A 20,977-nucleotide genomic window follows, 5' to 3' on the forward strand; every position below is an offset into this window, starting at 1 on the left:
CTTTTCCTCCTCCTCCTCCTCCTCCTCTTGCTGCTCATCCCCCTTCATCCCATAGTCTAATTATAACTATTCATAGGGTAATCAAGGAGCCTTTGTCTTATCTGCTGTGTCTTGTCAGTAGATGCAGCAGCAGGACGCACCGCAGCAGTGTTTTCCCCTTTTCAGATTTGCTGCTGTTAAATTAATAGTTTTTTTTTTTTCTTTTCTCTGACTATTTTTTTTTTTTTTGTTGGTTGGGCAGTGAATGGTTTTTTGATTGAATATTCTTGTCTTTTTTTGTTGAATATTCTTGTCTTTTTTTTTTTTTTTCTTTTTCTTTTATGTATTTTGTCCGCTTCCCGTTCTTTGCTTTCCCTGTCTATCCATTGCCAACTTGCTTTCATTCACCCTGGAGACGTGTGGTGAGTGAGCCTTCCCCCTTCTTCCCTACATGCTGCTCCTCCCACGGACACGCACTCGCACATATATATACACGCATATGCACACACCCTATTTACTCCTCCTCCTCCTCCTCCTCCTCTCCTCCTCCTCCTCCTCCTCCTCCTCCTCCTCCTCCTTCCCAGGCATTACACATTCACCCCTACACGACTCGCCGCTCTCTCCCTTCCCTTTCCCTTGCTTGCCTATACATGCTATACAGGCTCTCTTTAATGTATGGCTCTCTTCAGTCGTATGCAGTGTAGTAATGGTTGAGTAATCTGTATTGTAGGGTTGGTTCTCTCTCTCTCTCTCTCTCTCTCTCTCTCTCTCTCTCTCTCTCTCTCTCTCTCTCTCTCTCTCCTAATAAACCAACGCATCACTTTATGACTAAATCGGATGAAAAATGGTTCAAGAGGAAGCAAAACATCAAAATGACAAACACCTGTGTACTATACGAGTAGCCACACACACACACACACACACACACACACACACACACACACACACACACTAAGCTAACGTAATAGCCGTAAGCCTCCCACAATCTCCATATGTATATTTTCAGTACGTATGTAATGCAATTCCTTATAAACCGTATATTATTATTATTATTATTATTATTATTATTACACACACACACACACGCATTCACACACACACACACACACACACACACACACACACATTCCAATATCTCGTGTGGTCTAGTGGTCTAACAAACCGCTCTCACACTAAACACATCAGAAAGCACTACAATGTTAGAAACGCACATACACACACACACACACACACACACACACACACACACACACACACACACACACACACACACACACACACGCACGCATACATACAAAAAAAGGAGAAAAAAAGCTCTAGTAAGACAAATAGATACGATACACGGAACACCTCACACACACACACACACACACACACACAGCGGCCGGGCAAGTCTTCGTCCACCTATCAGAGCTCTCCACACGCCGTTACCATCAAGCCCGAAGGCACGCCGCTACGATTAGACTCCACGTCATCTCACTCAACAGGCAGGACCGGGACCAGGACGCCCCCAACCACCACCACCACCACCACCACCACCCTCAGCCACTCCTACTCTCCCACACCTTGCTGGACCTCTCACTTCATCACTCCACATCCTTCGAATCCTAAAGCCGACGTCCTTACCCTTATCCTGCTTTATCTCTCTCTCTCTCTCTCTCTCTCTCTCTCTCTCTCTCTCTCTCTCTGGTTTGTTCTGTCACTCTCCGTTTGCATGTGTATTGTTGTTTTATGATTCTACGTATGTGTAAATTTATGTGTGTTGTCTCTCTCTCTCTCTCTCTCTCTCTCTCTCTCTCTCTCTCTCTCTCTCTCTCTCTCTCTCTCTCTCTCTGCCCCTTTCCCCTCAGTAATGTTTTCCTATTTCAGATTACCCGCCACGTTTTCTCTAGTTTACATCAAAGCGGTAGTGGATTCAAATGTCACGGGGATGTTTGTCTAAATGTTGCGTTAATCGTCGTTATCGTTATGGTTTTTCTCTTTTTCTTTCTCCCCTTGGATTTGTTTATCAGTTAGTGGATGACTTCCCTTGTTTTTCGTCATTTCAAAGTTTAAAGTGTCACCGTAGCTGCCACCACCACCGCCGCCTCCACCAGTGCCGCCGCCACCACTGCTGTTAATCGTTTCGTTTACTTTCCAGGTTAAATCTTATATCATTCCTTTCCCCTTCCGTGCACCTCCCCTGTATCCGCTACCAAGTTAATCCCTTTCTTTCTCAGTCTCATTCTCCTCTTTCTTTTTTCTTTCTTCCTCCTCCTCCTCCTCCTCCTCCTCCTCCTCCTCCTCCTCCTGTCCCGTCATCCCCCCTGCCGTTCTACACAGATTAGACAGGCCAGAGTCCCGCCTCTGCTTGCATAACACACTGTAACTCTCCAACACACGCCTCCCTCCTCCCTCATCCTCCCTCTTTACACTTTTTTTTTCTCTCCCTCCCCACTCCCTTATTACCACCTCATCCTTCTCCTCCTTCCCCTCCTCGCAACCCTCCACCCCCAACCCTCCATTGCCACCCCCTGCCCGTCGCTATCTGCCTCCGTGACCTTGGGTAGTGGCTGAAGTCAATGGACCTTTGAACGGCAGACGACTCAGTAAATCATTATGTGTCGCAGGGTTACAGTTTCCGCCACACCAAGCTCTCCTGCTGCTCCCTCTGGTGTGTCATAATGCGCTCGTCGCTCCCTCGGTATAGGAAAGGAAAGAAGAAAATATTAGGAGATATTTCCCTAGGCTGGTGTAGTCGGCAGGGCAAGGCAGGGCAAGGCAAGGGTGGCTCGGCTGCTGCTTGGCGAGGGAGGCCCCAGGACGTCGTGTTTGTGGCTGTTACGCAACTGGAGGCGGTGGTGGCAGCGTTGTTATCTATTCCACGCGCGTGACGGCCTGTTTGTGGGACGGTTTTCTCTCCACCATTCTGCGTAAATCCGACAAGACCTCCTGCGGTTTGCGGTCTCGATGCCTCCTTTCCCCCTCGCCCTCCCTCCCTCACCCACTCTCTTGCTTCGAATTTATGTTTCCTCGCGCGAGAGAAAATGAAAACTTCTTACCCGCGCGAAAGAAGATGAAAACTCATGTAAAGAAATTTACTGCCTCGTGTAGAAGTGAGTCGATGGGAGGGAGGGAGGGAGGAGCCAAGGAAAGCGAGGCGAGGGAAGAAAGCATGAATAGGAAGCCGAGCAGCACATCCCGGAAGGTACATTGTTTGGTGACGGACAATGCGATGTATGGTGCGCGGCGCCGGCAGTGCATGGTGGAGCGAGGGAGCGAGGTGTGGGAGGCAGGAATGTGCGAAACAGAACCGGAGTTGAGGTAGTACTGGTGGCGATGGAAGGCAGAGGAGGGGAGGGGAGGGAGGGCGGGGAAAAGTAGGGAATACGAGAGTGTGTAGATGAAGGCGTCTCCTGCCAGCAGCAATGAGAGAGAGAGAGAGAGAGAGAGAGAGAGAGAGAGAGAGAGAGAGAGAGAGAGAGAGAGAGAGAGAGAGAGAGAGAGAGAGAGAGAGAGAGAGATTTCAGGGGATTTAGAGTGGGGAAGGTTGAACGACATGACAAAACTGAGCAAACTGTTTTGAAGACCGACAGTAAGTAAAACCAAACCGAATGGGGAAACCGGAGAGGATGTGGAGGAAGAAGCGGATGGAGGGAGAGGATGAAACACTGTACTTGATGTTGCTATGGGTGGCCTCCCCCCTCCTCACTCTTTCTCTCTCTTTTACGTAACACCGCTGCTTGCACGGTCGACGAGCCCTGACTGTTGCGTAACGCCAGTCAGGACATCGCGTGCGTTCATTCCCCCCTCTTCCGCCTTACCTTGATCTTAAAGCACGGCGAACGAAGGAGGAGGAGGAGGAGGAGGAGGAGGAGGAGGAGGAGGCAGTATAGGGAGAAGAAAATTTTATCACCAGTTTCCCGTCAACAGTGAGACGTGACCTCCTTTATATTGATTCTTCGGGACGAGAACTGCGGCTCAATTTGTAAGGAGCGACGCGTGATGCCATCCATTCTTTTCTTCGCCACTTCCTCCCTATATTCAATTCACCCCTACCTACTCTAGAGGTGCGTGTGCGTGAGTGGTTCGTGCGCTCTCTCTCTCTCTCTCTCTCTCTCTCTCTCTCTCTCTCTCTCTCTCTCTAATTTTGCACTCCTCTCCCTAACACACCTTGATCTCCTCATCTCCCCTCCCCTGCCTGCCTGCCTGCCCCCCTCCCTCCCTCCCTGCCTGCCTCTCGGTCTGGCAGCAGCGGCGGCGCCCTGACCCTCCTGACCCCCTCACCAAGCCAAGGGTGATGCAATCCGTGCGCCTGCCAGTAGCCATTGGATCACGATGGCTAAATGCGACAACATCTAAACGTCAAAAGTTACCCGCAGCCGAGCCACCGAGCAGTGCCGCCGCCGGAGCCGCCACTGCTGCTGCTGTTGCTGGTGGTACCTCGCAGTGCCACGCCGCATCATGTTATATAATACCTCAAAGCCCTTATCTGCCGCCGTGCCTTTACTCGGCTTACCCAGAGAGCACGTCACTGTCACTGCCTTCCTCTCCCTCCCCCATCCCTATATACGTAAGTCGCTGCTATAGCGTCTTCCCTATGCCGCGTCTCATCGTGAGTTTAAAGCTTCACCAAATTCTCTTCTACACATGAACGGATCTCTCTCTCTCTCTCTCTCTCTCTCTCTCTCCCTTCCTTCCTCTGCATCTCACCTCCCAGGGCCCCGCACACCCATCCTTCACTCTTCCTCCAGATTTATCTTCAAATATATAACCTGTCACCGGGCACGTCAGGCTTCCCGTAATGTACCGCCCCGCATGTCACAACCACCAAGTTCGGTTTGGTTTCAATTTCCAATGTCATGATGCGCAGCAGCTGCAAGACAGAGCTAATATTCACAGGTACAAAGTAGCTTCCACTGTAATGACGTGCAAGCACCCCCATATACAAGCACGCACGCAGGCATGCACGCAAACACATGCAAGCATGCTTCCACTAACGCGCGTGCACGGGCGCGCGCACACACACACACACACACACACACACACACACACACACACACGCACGGACGCACACGCACGCACCTCTTGCGCGCGCACACGTGTCCACACGCAAGCAAACACCTGTTTGCATACGCGTCACACGTGTGTTCACGCAAGCAAGCAGAAACTTACATAAACCCAACACACACACACACACACACACACACACACACACACACACACACACACAGGTGTGGATACACGGTTTGCTTGATGTAACACAATCTATCGTGTAGCACCTCAAACTTTAAGGAGCAGCGGTTTTCGCAATACTGGCAGGTGAGACTCGCTTTCCTTCAGTCACAACAAGGAATCTCAACCAAACTTTACATTTCTGTCCTGCGCATGACAGGACATCCACCTGCAGCGCTTGCCTGAAGCGTGGCCACACGCGTGCCAGCAAGCACTATATTTGACACCAAAATCACAAGAAGGCGTTTGGACGGCGTGCACACGGCAGGGGGCAGGGTGACAGGTAATACAGGTACTCACCAGGAGTTGGGAAGCGAGCGGTGTGCGTGCGGGGAGCTCCGGACAGGTAGTGAGCCTCACCACCACTCTTGCTGCTGGCTGGAGTCACACAGGTGTTTCCTCACACAGATGTTCATTCCAGTCACACACTTGTCATTGTGGGTTCCAGGTGTTGGCGAGGCGAGGAGGTGGTGGCGCCGGGACGGACGACGCGTCTATGGGAGGAAGGCGGAGGCAAGCGTGAGGAGGAAGAATGGGGGTCACCCGAGGAAGGAGGAAGGTCTAGAGTTTATATGTGCTTATTCGCGTGTCACAGTCGATGTTTTTCGTCGAGGTTTATTTTCGTTTCGTCCGTTGGTGTGGGAGGCCGCGGCCGGGTCGGGCGGGAGGGGCTGCCTGACGCTCGTTACGTAACCTCCTCGCTTGGGACTCCTCCAACAGTGCCTCGCGGGGCCCCAATTAATATGTTCGCTTAGTTCTGTCCTCCAGAAACAAGAACAAAAAACAAGTCACACTGATTATCGGACAAGCTGCTGATAAGAGCGAAGATAGGCGGCCGGAACCACGCCGCGACGCAAGCACTCTCCAGGCATTCGATGGTATTTCCGGCGACCAGCCAACACTTGGGACGGAGGTGAGGCAGACACTCACGGCGGCGACACCAGAGTGTGAGGTAAAAGTTAGTCATGGGCTGGGCTGGAGTAGGGCAGCCAGTGAGGGAAAACGAGCCGAGGAAGGGAGTGTAGGGGAGGTTAGGTGGAGGCGTGGCGGGGGCGGGGGCTGGCAGGCGTAGGGGCGGGGGGAAAGGGGACGTCGTTAAACACGAGTGGGGAGGGAAGGATGGGGGGACCTATGTGCGAGGATAGGGAGGGAGGAAGTAAGGGAAGGAGGGAGGCAGGGGGGGTGCGGTGGAGAGGGAGAGGGGGGCGGGGCGTGCGCGCAACTGCAGCCGTCCGTCTCTCCTGGTCCAAGCCGCCTCTCACCTGAACGGCCTCTTCCTGCGGGATTAGGGCTACGCGACTCCCCACAAAGGCTATTTCTCTATTCGCGCCGAACGCCTGGGACTCGCGGGGCGTGGAGGCGGGGAGGGGCGGCGACGAGTGGGGTCGTGATGATCCCTCCTTCACCATTCATTGATCACTTCTCGCCCTCGTCACCTTCAGACAGGCGGACGCAAACAAGATGCCCCGTATGAGAGAGAGAGAGAGAGAGAGAGAGAGAGAGAGAGAGAGAGAGAGAGAGAGAGAAGCCCTGGTTTAGAATGGCAAAGTATAGAAGAGACAAGTGACTGATTGTATGAGGCTGTAGGTGACGCTTGTGGTGATGGCTGATGTTTGGTGCTTCCGTCACCATTCCACATCACCAGCACCCCCGCCATGCAGCCCCCGCCAGACCTCCAGCTGTCACCGCCTTCATAACAATCACTCTCGGCCACAGTCACCACAACGACCACCACAACTATCGCCTCCGCTATGGCAACTACCACTACGCTAACCTGCGCACCATCCACCGTCACCATCACCGTCACCACAACGACCATTTCACCAACCGCCGCCGCCACCGCCGTTCAAGACACCACCAGCACCATGCAAAAATGCCACAACACCACCAACATTCCATCTCGTTTATTACTTTTGCCACCATCAACACCATCACCAGTTACACCACGCAGGGATAATCATCACATCAACTTACATCACCACCATCACCACAGCAACAACCGACGCCATCTCACTAACCTACACCACCTTCATTCACCACACAAAGGTCATCACCAGGCAGACCATCACCATCACCCCCACCACCACCACCACCACCGCCACCGCTCTCGCTGAGTTATTTCCGCAGCTTCCAATCACCACAATCCAGTCCAGTCACCACAATACAGTGCACGCAGAGTCACCACCACCATCACCATCCATCATCACACATAGTTGCTGTTCCTTCACCACACTCGCATCGTCATCACCACTCATCATATCTATTCTCTCTCGTCATCCTCACCATTACAAACATCCTTCCTTCATCCTGTTGACCCCTAAATCATCACCACTACCACCACAATCATCACCACGAGTACACACACACACATACAGTACCACCACCACCACAACAACGATATCTCTTACCACTAACATCAACACCATTGCTACCATTTATGTACACCTCCTACCATCACCACCACCACCACCACCACCACAGAAGAAAACCAGAAAGTCAGTCGGTAAGTTGGTGAGGCAAAAATTCTCAGCAGCTTCAAAATTTTACGTAATCTTCCCGAAATTATTGGTTTTCAGCCGACTATTACAGTAGCAAATGATGGGGAAGGCAGAAGGGGAGAATGGAGAAGGGATAGGAGGACGGGGGAGGAGAGGGGAGAGGGGGGCAGGTAAGGGAAGAGGAGGAGAGGAGAGGAGAGGAGATAGAGACAGAGAGAGAGAGAGAGAGAGAGAGAGAGAGAGAGAGAGATAGAGAAGGGCAGGTGGGATGAGGGGAAGGAGGAAAGGGAAAGGAAATGCACGAGGTAAGGATGCTGCAGTTGGTAAGATGAAGGATGAGAGAAGGATAGAGAAAAGGATGAGAATGAGGTACTCTGAAGGAGGAAAGGAGGAGAGAGGATGAAGGATGAAGGAAGAACGATGAGAAAAGGATGAGAATGAGGTACTATAAAGGGGGAAATAAGGGGAGAGGATGAAGAATGAATGAAGGAAGAAAGAGATAAGGATGAGAATGAGGTACTATGAAGGAGGGAAAGAGGAAAAGGAAGATGAAAGCTTGAAGGAGAAAAAGCTTGAAGGAGTAAAGGAAAGATGCTGAAGTTGATAGAATGAAGGATGAAGGAAAAGAAGAAGGATAGACAAAAGGATGAGAATGAGATACTATGGAGGAAAAGAGGAAAAGGAAGACGAAAGCTTGAAGGAGGAAAAGCTTGAAGGAGGAAAGGAAGGATGCTGAAGATGATAGAATGAAGGATGAAGGAAGGAAGAGAGAAGAAGGATAGAGAAAAGGATGAGAATGAGTGACTGTGAAGGAGGAAAGAAGAAAGGAAGAGGAAAAGCTTGAAGGAGGAAAGGAAGGATGAAGATGATAGAATGAAGGATGAAGGAAGGAAGAGAGAAGAAGGATAGAGAAAAGGATGAGAATGAGTGACTGTGAAGGAGGAAAAGAAGAAAGGGAAGAGGAAAAACTTGAAGGAGGAAAAGCTTGAAGGAGGAAAGGAAGGATGCTGAAGTTGATAGGATGAAGGAAGAAGGAAGGAAGAGAGAAGAAGGATAGAGAAAAGGATGAGAATGAGTGACTATGAAGGAGGAAAAGAGGAAAAGGAAGACGAAAGCTTGAAGGAGGAAAAGCTTGAAGGAGGAAAGGAAGGATGCTGAAGATGATAGAATGAAGGATGAAGGAAGGAAGAGAGAAGAAGGATAGAGAAAAGGATGAGAATGAGTGACTGTGAAGGAGGAAAAGAAGAAAGGGAAGAGGAAAAACTTGAAGGAGGAAAAGCTTGAAGGAGGAAAGGAAGGATGCTGAAGATGATAGAATGAAGGAAGGAAGAGAGAAGAAGGATAGAGAAAAGGATGAGAATGAGTGACTGTGAAGGAGGAAAAGAAGAAAGGGAAGAGGAAAAACTTGAAGGAGGAAAAGCTTGAAGTAGGAAAGGAAGGATGCTGAAGTTGATAGGATGAAGGAAGAAGGATGAGAATAAGGATGAAAATGAGTTACCGTATAATAGGTTAGGTTAGGTTAAGTAAGGTTAGGTTAAGTTTGGTTAGGTTAGGTTAAGTAAGGTTAGATTAGGTTAAATTAGGTTAGGTTACATTACATTAGGTTAAGTCAAGTAATAGCAGTATGCAAACTACAGCAATGACTGGTTAAGCTGAAAATACTCATGTGGATATTAGAAACCGATGTGGATTATGAAACTTCTGTGTGGTATCAGGAATCTCTCTTGTGAATATTAGAACGTTAATGCGGGTACAGGGCCAAAGGGTGTGGATATTAAAAGGTTTAGTTTAGGTAGTTTGTGTGGCTATTTACGAGGCTTCACGTCAATAATAGAAGCTTGTGTGGGTATCAGAATATGCTGTGTGGATATCATAGAATTTATTTCAGTATCAGAAGCTAAGTGGATGCTAGGGAACTCTTGTGGATATTTGATCAATATGAGACTTGTGCTGGCATCAAGTGGGTATGAGAATATGTTTAATGAATACAATAAGCCACGTGTGGATATCTAGACGCTTTAACGGACATCACAGGCATTGAGGCCGAAACGTTTGTGTGGATACATAAAATGACTATAAGAAAACCTGTGTGGATATCAGGTAAATTTAAGAGAATGTAAGCAAACTAGTGTTAACATGAACGAATACTAAGTGGATATCATAAAACACACACCTATTATGGATCTTGAATGAGCATAACTGAGTGGATACCAGAAGACATTAGCAACATGAGTGAGTAAGCAGAATGGACAGCAAGACCCTCGTGCTGGGATGAATCATAGTGAGTGGAATTATAAGCTGTAGAAGTAGAGGGCATCATGAGTGTGCAGTATAGACGTAACCTATGTGGATATCAGGCGGTGTAGTTGTAACCTAGGTGGCTATCAGGTGAGCGTGGGTATTAGGTATCAGTATGAGAACGAGGGTAGATGTCAGGCAGATTGTATGGAGGTATCATGGGAAGAGGAGGTGAGTGAAGTGCAAACGAGATAAGAGAAGAGAGATACAGTGGTAGAGGAGTGTGGGGGAGTAGCTAGTTGGTGGGGGGGATTACACGAGGCTATGGAGGCGGGGTAGTGAGGGCTGGAGGTGTGCCGAGGGTAGTTTGGGGAGGTGGGGAGGTAAGGAGATGGGCGCTACAAACAAATTACATAAACACTTACATAAACTACGCGTGGTGTACAGATATATTCCAAGCTTGTGTTCTGCGGGGTAAGGAAGGGAAGGGGGAGGAGAGATGATATTGAGGGAGGGAAGGGTATGGGGAAGTGAAGGGTATGGGGAGAGGGAGGGGGTAAAGGGAGAGGGAGAAAGAAAGAGACAAGGATGTTGCCAGGTAAGAGGAAGGAAAGGAGATATGGTAAGGCAAGGGGTGGAAAGAGACAAGGGTGGGTCAGGGTGGGTCTGCAAGATTTGGGAAGGCAATGCAAAAAGGGACACAACAGACATTACATTGCTACAACTGCGAGCAAACAATACAGTCACAGGAAAGGAGACAACGCATACACCTGGCTGACGAGGAGAAAGAAAAAGAGAAAGAGGAGGAGGAGGAGGAGGAGGAGGAAGAGGCCCATATGGAAGCTGGCGGGGGCTCACACTGACCATGGACTGTATTGTAACCACTGGTCACGGATTGCATCAACTGACCAAGGAAGGAGGATTTACAATATCTTCTTATAACTAACCAGTCCTGAAGAAGAAGAAAAAAGAAAGTTGAAGGTTATCTTGATATATTTTTCCTAAGCTATCCAACATTCGAGATGATAACTGATTGCCGATTCATATTCCATTATCTTTTAACTTTCTGTAACGAAGAGAGAAATACAGGCTAAGTTGGTATATGTACTTTCTTACTCTGAATTGATACATATTTTCTTACCAGTCAGCAAAGAAGTTAAATAATCAACGACTGCCAACACCAATGCCAGCACGGTTATCATTCCTCCCTATATTCCTCGCACGTCGCCAGGCTGTGATGGGGAGACATGGGCGTGCATTCGTCTTGCTTCTCGAGTGTTTTGTTGTGTGAGTGGCAACTGATAGTACCAAGAGAGGTACTGAGCATAGCTTCGGAGGGGGTAAACTTGGCTGTGGTGCCTCTCAAAGTGACAACATCGCTCAGAAGCCTCGGTATGGCTGTCATGAGTCCCCTTGATGTTCCTCCGCCACCTTCATGGTTCCTGAGGGCGATGACACGCACAGACGACTCGATCTTGACTGCCTGGTGATGGGTGTTGATGCAGGCAGACAGCCGTGCTTTGGGGGGCCTGATAGGGCTGGTTAATGCTGCTCCTGCTCCTACTGAGTCCATTATCATCGCTATTATTAGAAATCCACTGTAGGATGAAAGTTTCCGCAGTCTTGTCACTCATCTCGGTTATTCCAAGCTACACAAACACATTTTTGTATCTCATTTCCTCAATTTTTTTTTTTTTCCGCCTTGCCTTCACTTACAATGCCAGGTTATCATTTGCTACTCTTACTGTTCTGGATTTATTGCTGTCTAATGACAAAATCCGGCACATCACTAAGGTGGGCTCTGCCTCATCAGTGGGCTCCGGCTCCTAGTCTTGGCCCCGATGTTACCCATGATGATATCAGTGTAAGTGTTGTGGTTTCTGGAAAAATATTCTCCTTTGCTCATCGCAGCGTTATAAACTTGGCACCTAACCGTTATCGTGTATTTTTTGATTAGTAAACACCATCGCTGTCCATTCCCCCGTCTGTTAGTGTGTGTGCTTGTCTGTTTGCGTGTCGGATTGTGTGTTTGCCGTCTGTCCATTAAGGGTGTGGCAGGCAGCCGCTCCTGCACTCCTGCCGTCGCTCAGGCAAGGCAAAGCGGATCAACTAATGCCATATTCCCTGGCAGCTCAGACACAGGAAATGTCAGGGCAGCACGGAGCAAGCATACGGCTACTGTTTGGGGCGAGATCTGCATCATTTGATCTAAAAACCAGTAATGTAATGAAGCCAACCAGCACGGAGATTGCCGCAGGGGCCTCGCAGGGTGTGGTTGACTGGTGGCCGGAATGATGTTTATCTGGACGGAGACTTCAAAGATGGTGGTGGGTCTCTTGCCCGCGAGAAGCAGATGCTGGGGAGGAGAGAAGGCTGAGGGGGCTGAGGGAGCGGGAGTTGAAGGTGATGGTGTAGGAGTAAAGGGAAGGGATGGCAGAGGAGGAGGAGCAGGAGGGGTGAAGAGTCGTGATCTGCGGCCGGTGTGATGGAGGCAGCCAGCTGGTTATCTCTCACACTGATACGCTGGCGGCTTCCCTTTCTTGTGTAGGGCTCGGCAGTGACTTCTGGAGGGGGGGCAGCGCACGGTTCCTGGTTTGCTGCCCTGCCTGCTTGTGCCCGATGCTTCCTCCCCTCGCCTCTGCTGACACCCGGCCCACTGATTGGCGCGGCTTACGGTCAGGTTAGGAAAGTCCCGCCCCTCCCACGTGAAATAATTACTGGTTGTCGACGAGAAACTTGACTGGCAAAGGCAAGGCGCGCTACTGACTCCTGTGTGGGGAATGAGCTTCTCTTCTTATGGCCACTTACTCATCAGTTGACTCCTTTATCTACTAATTTATTACAATTTATGTGTGCGGAAGTAAAAATATCGATTAAGAGTAAACAAAAACATGAGAGGTCAACGAACTCAAGACAACAACTTCAGGTTTGACTGTAGCCCGATGCTCATCCTTGGAAGAAGTCAACGTGTGAGCAAAAAAAAAAAAAAAAAAAAGCATTCATGAACTAACTCGCACTCTGCAATATTGTCGTTCAGCAATCTTCTAAACCTAATAAGTTCATTTACGAAGATTTCTCAGGAACTCAAGGCCTGCATGGGAGCAGGGCAGAGCACCAGATGATTGAGCAAACACGTACACCAGCAAGACGGAAAATACTACGCAACATTACGACTCTGAACTCATTCCGCTGATCCACATATTCAGGAGCTGCATTGGCGCTTTCTGCATTGACCCTCCCACTGCTAATGACGACAGACACTTGCTGCTCCTTCGATGAATAGATGACCTCACTAAGAAGCTGCTACTAAAATAACGTAACTGCTTCAACACTGCTTTTGGCATCAGTGGCATCTGGAAGTTACGCCCCAGACTTGCACCAGACCATTTTGATACGACAGAGGAGAAGCCAGGCCAGTCAAGTAGATAGATGTTTACTTGCATTATTTTCTCCATTTGTATCTATATATTAAGTATCATTATCACCAGTGAATCATCCCCGCGCCTTCCCTCCAGGCGCGGCGATGCTCCTTACACCTCCACCAAGCCTCGTCCATCTTACCTCCACTCACAGAATGCTTAGCGGAATGTCTTGATTCTTGATTAGCAGTGGCAGGATCTCTGTCTTGAGGGATCAACTCCGTTATTACTTTCTGGGCAGCTTCTGATGGGGGGGGGGGAAGGAGATGGAGAGTGGGGTAAAGGGGTGAGTGGCTAGTATGCTCGCTAAGCCTTAACCCCTCTCCTCCGTGTGCCTTGAAGGGGGGCCAGCGACCCCACCTAACGGCATGGCTGGATCAGTCCCCGCTGCATGACTGACACACCCTGAACTGAAGGACTGGTAGTGTATTAGTGTGAGCCGCGGAGTGTGCGGAAGCGGGAATGTGACATAAGGGGACTGTGCAAGTATTAGTGGGAATGTACGGGATGGCAGGAGAGCTGTATGGATATTAGGGATCTGTGAGGATATCATGAGGCTGTGGCGAGGATCAAAAGGCTGTGGGAGTATTAGGAAGTTTGTTAGGGAGATGGATCGTTAAAAGAGTAGCATGCAAGATTGTGCGGGTGTCAGGGAGGATTGTGAGGGTATCTATGGTTACTACGAGCCTGTACAGTGTTGGGGTAACTGTAAGGGTGTGAGGGATGAGGGAAGTGTAATGGTATGAGAAATGGTTGGTTGCGTGGGTGTGAAGGGGAACAGTGAGGGCATCAGGGCAGACTGAGGGGATTACAAGGCTGTTAAGGGATTAGGTTTACTGTGCAGATTTCAGAAGGTTGTGAGGGAGTCAGGGCGACTGTGAGAATACCATGGGGTCAGTTTTGGGTGTAATAAGGGAATCACAGTGCGCTTAGTTGGTATCAAGGAAATAAAATGCATGAACTGATTTCAGCTTCATGACTTCTTAAAACGGTTCTTTGTCTTCATTTCAATAAAAGGTTCCAAGGAATCTTTTGGTTTCGAGATTTTATCAACTTTCTTTACTTTCTTTTCTTTTCCTCATGCATTAATCCTAAGCTGAAAGGAGTTGCTGGATTTAAATACAATAACTGAGTGTGCCTCCTTCAGGTTCGCGGCTTATCACCAAGATCTTCGCCTCGCCATCTACATCATTGCAGTGGTTCCGCGTTACGCTCAGGGCCTCGCAGCCTTGGAGCTTTTAGTCCTATGTCGGCCAGTGACCTGTAGTAAAGGCATCAGTGGTGTAGATATATTATTATCCACAAACTTTTCACGGCCTAAGCCGAGCAGTGGTGGTGGTGGGATGCCAGGGGTCACGTGAATGTCTCAGATGAAACAGATGAGGTTCAGCTGTGGCTATCTGAGGACTGCCTGGCAGGGAGGGAATGAGGGAATGAAGGGAGGTCTGCTAATGGAGAGGGGACCAGGACGGTGCCAGCTGAGAACTGTTTCGTTGGTCCTGGGAGGACGGGATTGAAGGGCCTACTTGGGTGACTCTGGTTGTTTGGTGTGTGGGGAGAGGGCTCTGTGCTGCAGGTGTGTGATGTGTGGTGCAGGAAGGCCCCGGTTGCCCCTCCAGGCGTGTTCAGTTCTATATTGAATTGTTCAGGAACTGGTTGAACGTTACAATAGCTGTCTAATGGCAGAGGTGTGTACTTTTTTCTTCCTTGATGTATGCTGATATATACAGCGGCTGTTCTTTCGCATGCATCAGCGTATTCGTCGTGGTAGTGAAGTGCGCGGCGGCGTCTCGTCTGCGCCACGCCACGCCAAGCCACGCCGCCCTGCTCCACTATCGCAACCTCAACTTTAATTACTATAAGCTCCGTGGGCCAGTTCCTTCAGCACAGCACGCACACACAATTCCGGTGGAAGACTCGGGGCCCCGCTACTACTCCTCCTGCCGCGCCGCCTCTCCCTCCCTGCACTCCAGCTCTTGCTGCTCCCAACCAACACATGTTCGCTCCCTTTAAAAACGCAACTTGCCGCTGCTTGAAGGACGCGCGTTCCAAGCAGAGCGAAGAGTTAGGGTTAGCGGGGCGCGGCGACCCCGGCCTAGCAACTCGGGAGGGTGGGAGGCAGGGAGAGAGGGAGGCCTCTTGGGTCGCCACCACTCGCCAGATTCTTGGTCACGCCCACTCAAGGACAGGCAGTGTGACAAACAGCTCCAGCCCGTTACGTAAGGCAGGCGTGGAATGCGTGCTCCTGCCTCAGCCTATCAGCCCAATTTCACCTTCAACACGACTGGCTGTCCGCTGTACTAAATTTTGCCAGTCGACAGAGCAAAATGGCGGGAAATAGTAACTGGTGACGTCATAAGGTAGGCAGCCGGGGGAGAGGCTTACATAAAGTTGCCTGCAATAGCTGGCAACATTTTCAAGCAGTACTAAACTGAGAGCTGAAGAACTGTCATCATCTCAAGTCCACAAACTCATGCTGGCGTAACTCAACAGGAAATCCAATTTTGCAAAATACGCCGAGTCATGCCACCACCTGACCGAAACAAAGAAACACGAGAACAAGCAAACAGCTCCCCATAGGTAGACAAAGCAGCAGCAGCAGCAAGAGTAGGAACACTACCACGCCACCACCACCACCACCACCGCCACCACCACCAGATCACAAACAAAGGGTGACCACAAAAAATACAACCCCTCACTCGCCATACACTGCAAGAACCTCTCGTTGGGTCGTGCACATGATCGTAAAGCGGCACGGGGCAGGCGGCGATGGGGGGTGAGGGGGGATGGGGCGAAGGGGCGGCCCCGGGGAACAATGGCCTGCAAGGAGGGTATGTTGGGTGACACAAGGGCCCCGGGACTACAGGGAGCCCCGCCGCCGCCGCTACCGCCACCGCCCGTTTGGGGGATTTGAAAACGAACAGTTGGCCACGTCACGCGGCCGTGGGCCTTGCCTCGCCTCGCCAGGAACTTGGGCGCGGCGGCCGGCCGACGACTGTGTGCTTTGTATTGATCTGGCCCACCGCCGTCTTGGCCAATATTTGATTACAGGGGCATCACGCGACCAGGTGACGGCCGCCCCTCGCCTCCCCGCCCACTAGACGTGCTGGCCACTTCGACATGACTCATATCACAAGTTATTGTTATTACTATTATTACTATTATCACTAGTAGTAGCAGCAGTAGTAGTAGTATTCTCATCATCAAGCCCATCTTCACCATCACACTGCAATTACGCTCACTCGTGACTCACTGCTATTGAGATGAGCTCAGGGAATTACTGTCGTGTCGCAAGAGGCTCACAACACACACACACACACACACACACACACACACACACACACACACACACACACACACACACACACACAAATAAATGAGTGAATTCTAGGTTAAGTTAGATCCATAGTTAGGTTAAGCATTTTTAGTTCATTGTGTTAGTCCCCCCCCCCCCCTGTACATTTTCAGTGTAATTTTTTACATTGCCAAACTAATAAACCATATATTATTATTATTATTACACACACACACACACACACACACACACATTCCAAATACTTCAGCAGTAAAAGACTCGAATACAAAAACCTGACTTCGGGGACACCACGAGGATGGCAGGAAAGAACAAGAAGGCAGCAAAGGAACAAAAGACTTGTAAACAAGGAGGAACGGTCGAGGAAGGAGCGACGACCGAGTCTGCGAGGAGGAGGAGGAGGAGGAGGAGGAGGAGGAGGGAGGGAAGAGGGCCGGCAGGGAGGAGGGCAATGCCAGGCCTCTGTGTTTGTCGCCTCCAGACCAATGAACCGAAGACCGACAGCTTCTTTTTTAAACACTAAATTTCTTTCCTTCAAGACTACAGTTCCGGGCGGCACTAAAACCTGCCCTGATAACCCAACACGTGATTACTACGGCGGCGACAGTTTCTCACCGCCACGCCTTCGCCTCCTTCTGTCAGTTCTGTTTTCCCTCCCTTTCTTGCGCCTCCTTGAGTGTCGTGGAGGATTATAGCTCCTCGCCCCTCGCCTCCCCCTCATTCCCCTACCATCACCTTCCCCATTCCCCTCTCCTGGCCTCCCCTTGATCCTCGTTAAGTGAGGAAAGTGTTACTGCTTCCTCCTTTACGACATCCTCGGCCCACACCACGCTACCCTCGCCCCCCGCCTCAACGCCCCTGCTAACCATGACCTCTGGCGGCTGAAGACAGGGAAGAAGAGGACAGCTCCCGCCACTCACTCCGGCACTTGAGACTGGTTCTGCCGCAGCACAGCCCAGCCAGTCACCTCCGCGGCACACGACGTTCAATCATGACCTCAAAGCAACAGACTTACTCACCTCGGGGCGCTGCGGGAATCGAGTCTCGCGTCCTCACTTCAATGGCTTCGCGATAAGTACCTGAAGGGCGAGAGTGAAAAACATGTGAGTGTCAGCCGGGACTCTTGTAATGGGTGTTATGATCTACAGGGCAGGGATGCAAGATTAGGGCCAAGACACTGCCTGAGAATGTCCTTACTGGGAAGATCTATGTGTGTGTCTATGTGAGAGGTGAAAGTCTTACCCCAGTATTTTTTAAACGCTTCAGGCTTTCACACTGTGGCTATAAACAAAGGCTACATGTGGTAGAATACAGTCTTCATGATTTTTTTTTTTTTCATCGTACACACGCTGCAGATTCTCTCATCTTTTAATCCATCAGCAGAATTATGAATATAACTTGAAAATTTCCAATAATCTCCACAAGAACCTGTTAGAATACTTAAGACACCCAGACTTTTATAAGAATATGGTCATTGAACTAAAAGTAAGAGGAAAAAAATAACAAGAATATATATCCTCATTATTCGTATTCTGAGTGACTTTCATGCGGCAACTCGTATTAAGGAGAATAAAACGTCAAGTAATTCTATGAAGACTGTCATAAGTAGAATCGCGCACTAAAAGAAAATGAAAATAAATAGATACAACAGTTTAAGAATACAATTAACCCCCTCCAATACTGAGACGCATTTTTATTTTGATTTTCGGGTATGATTAGACGATTTGATTTACATTAGGAAGGGTCTATGGAGGTCAGAAGATTTATGACCAGAGTCTTCACTATTCTAATCCCCCACATAAGTTTCTGAAGGTGTACAAAATCGCCAAATAGTAACTAGAATAAATATGAAAACGCGTCATGGTACAGAAGAGATTAATGATAGTCAATTTTCACCACCCAGGGAATTCTTTTAGCATTTAGTGTTCCGGTTCACCTTATGACTATTGAGACTGCCTTTCTATTTCCAGCTTACGCCTAACAATAAACCCCCGCCGACCTACAGCGTGATTATTGGAGCGGCACTAAAAACGTGTTATGCATTAAATCCACGGCACCAGATTACCAAATGAAGCAACGACAGAAGCTTCACACTCGCTGATATGCCTAAACGCGAGGTTGCCAAATGGAGCTGCACCAGAAGTTTGTTGTGAACAGAAGCCACGGAGCAAGATTACCAAATGAAGCAAAGACAAAAGCTTCACACTCGCTGGTATGACTAAACGCGAGGTTGCCAAATAGAGCTACACCAGAAGCTTGATATGAATAGAAGCCACGGCGCAAGATTACCAGATGAAGCAACACATGAAGCAATTGCACGTAGAAGTCGGAGTATAAAAGGCTTCACCAAACAGAGCTGCCCTAAGATGTTCAGCTTTCTTTTTGAAGATAGCTAGACAAAGTTAACAAATGAAGCTGCTCCAAAGGCTTCACTTCACTATACGGGACATAAGGTTGCCAAATGAGAAACTTTAAAACAGAACCCCCCAAAAAAAGCGTGTATTTCTTTATTAATTTGTTCATTTATCTATATAACTAATTCATTCATTTATTCATTGCACTGTCTTTTTCATATTTTTTATAACTTAACTTATTTCATCAAGGTTTTCTCCGCTATTGCTTCAGGTGCTTGACGGGGACCATGGTGGAGGCGGCGGCGGCGGCGGCGGCAGTATTGGCGGAGGCATCAGGTAGGTACTAGTCTGGCAGGGATCCGTGAGCGTGGGATCATTACCGACACGGACACACCCGTTCAATAGTCTCACCTGGCCGTGCCGATTGCCATAGCTGCCTCCTCCTCCTCCTCCTCCTCCTCCTCCTCCTCCTCCCTTGATCCCTCCCTCCCGCCGTGGCCGCCCTCCCTGCCTTTCCCTTTTCGTGGTACAGAGGGAGTCACTTTCCATACACAACTATATTTTGCATTTTCACTTTCTCTTGTACTCTTCCGATGTTGTTTCAAAGGAGAAGTGCCAAGACGCGTTGGAAAATAAACTGCCTTCTCTCTCGCTCTTCTCTTATTCCTGTTTTCTTTATTTCATTCACAGAATCACCATTTAAATGTTTTTTATCTATTGTTTTTATTTCCACTGGTCAATTTCCATGATAGACAAAAAGATAATGTGTTCTAGCTTATCTTTATATTAAATCGTTATATATTTCATCATAGTGCATTGATAATAAGTTGCGGCGCCTAAAACAAAATCAATCCATCCATTGATAAAAAAGGAAACTAATGCTTAACCTCTTCAATAATGGAACACATTTTTACCTTGACATTTGCGTACAGTTAGACCATTCTATTGCCATTAGGAAGGATCTATAGAAGTGAAAAGATTAATGGCCAAAGTTTTCAGTATCTTAATTACCCACATGAGTTTCTGAAGCTGTATAAAATCGCCAAATATTAAACAGAATGAATATGGAAACGCGTCACGGTACTGAAGGGGTTAAATAGGATGATTGATGGCTAGCATTCACTCAGCTGTCAGGCTAGTGCAGTCAATACGGAGCTTTGAGAGAAGATTAGGCGAGTTTATGAATAGGAATGATGGGATGATATAGATAATGCACCGTAAAGGGACTGCTATGTGTTGGTCTACTGGCTGGCTTCTTGCAGCTTCTCTAACTTGCCTTATACTATATTTCACTTCTGTCGTGGTTAATAACTTGTACGACTTTCTACGTACCTGTTTATTTAATTACTTACCATACACACAAACATATATACCTATCTATGGATCTCTTTCCATCTATCAATCTACCGATGTATTATTTATCAACCTACCTGTCTTACTACCAAATTACTTAGGTATCTGTTTATCTCTTTACCTATTTACTTACCTACCTACTCACCTATTTCATACTACCAATCTACCTACCATTTCGTCAGTCTATCTCAGTACCTCAAAAACACACACACACACATATTATCAAACATACACACACACAGAGCGTGCGTGTATGTTTGTGCTCTGTGTGTGTGTGCGCGCGTGTATGTTTGTGCCTGTGTGTGCGTGTGCGTGTGTGTGCGTGCGTGTGTGTGTGTGCGCGTGTGTGTGTGCGTGCGTGTGTGTGCGTGTGTGTGTGTGCGTGCGTGTGTGTGCGTGTGTGTGTGTGTGTGTGTGCGTGCGTGTGCGTGTGTGTGCGTGTGTGTGCGTGCGTGCGTGAGCGTGCGTGCGTGTGCGTGCGCGTGCGTGCGCGCGTGCGTGCGTGTGCGCGTGCGTGCGTGTGTGTGCGTGTGTCCTCGTTCTCATCCTCGCCAGACCACCACCCAAGCACGCAGGAAAGGTAATTTAACCGTGTCGCGGCCTCCACAC

General features: G+C 48.9%; 1 protein-coding gene across 2 annotated transcripts in view; it reads right to left on the reverse strand.

Annotated features, from left to right (window-relative positions):
- Positions 1-5,835, reverse strand: part of LOC123520281 (protein abrupt-like) — a 140,260-nt gene extending 134,425 nt beyond the window's left edge. The window contains exon 1 of one of the 2 annotated variants that reach the window (XM_045282437.1): positions 5,494-5,835. The gene's annotated coding sequence lies outside the window, so the exon portion shown is untranslated. The remainder of the gene's footprint in view (positions 1-5,493) is intronic. The other variant, XM_045282440.1, reaches the window with a different exon arrangement.
- Between the last annotated feature and the right edge of the window lie 15,142 nt (positions 5,836-20,977).

Source organism: Portunus trituberculatus, chromosome 46, assembly GCF_017591435.1.
Source record: "Portunus trituberculatus isolate SZX2019 chromosome 46, ASM1759143v1, whole genome shotgun sequence".
NCBI lineage: Eukaryota > Metazoa > Arthropoda > Malacostraca > Decapoda > Portunidae > Portunus > Portunus trituberculatus.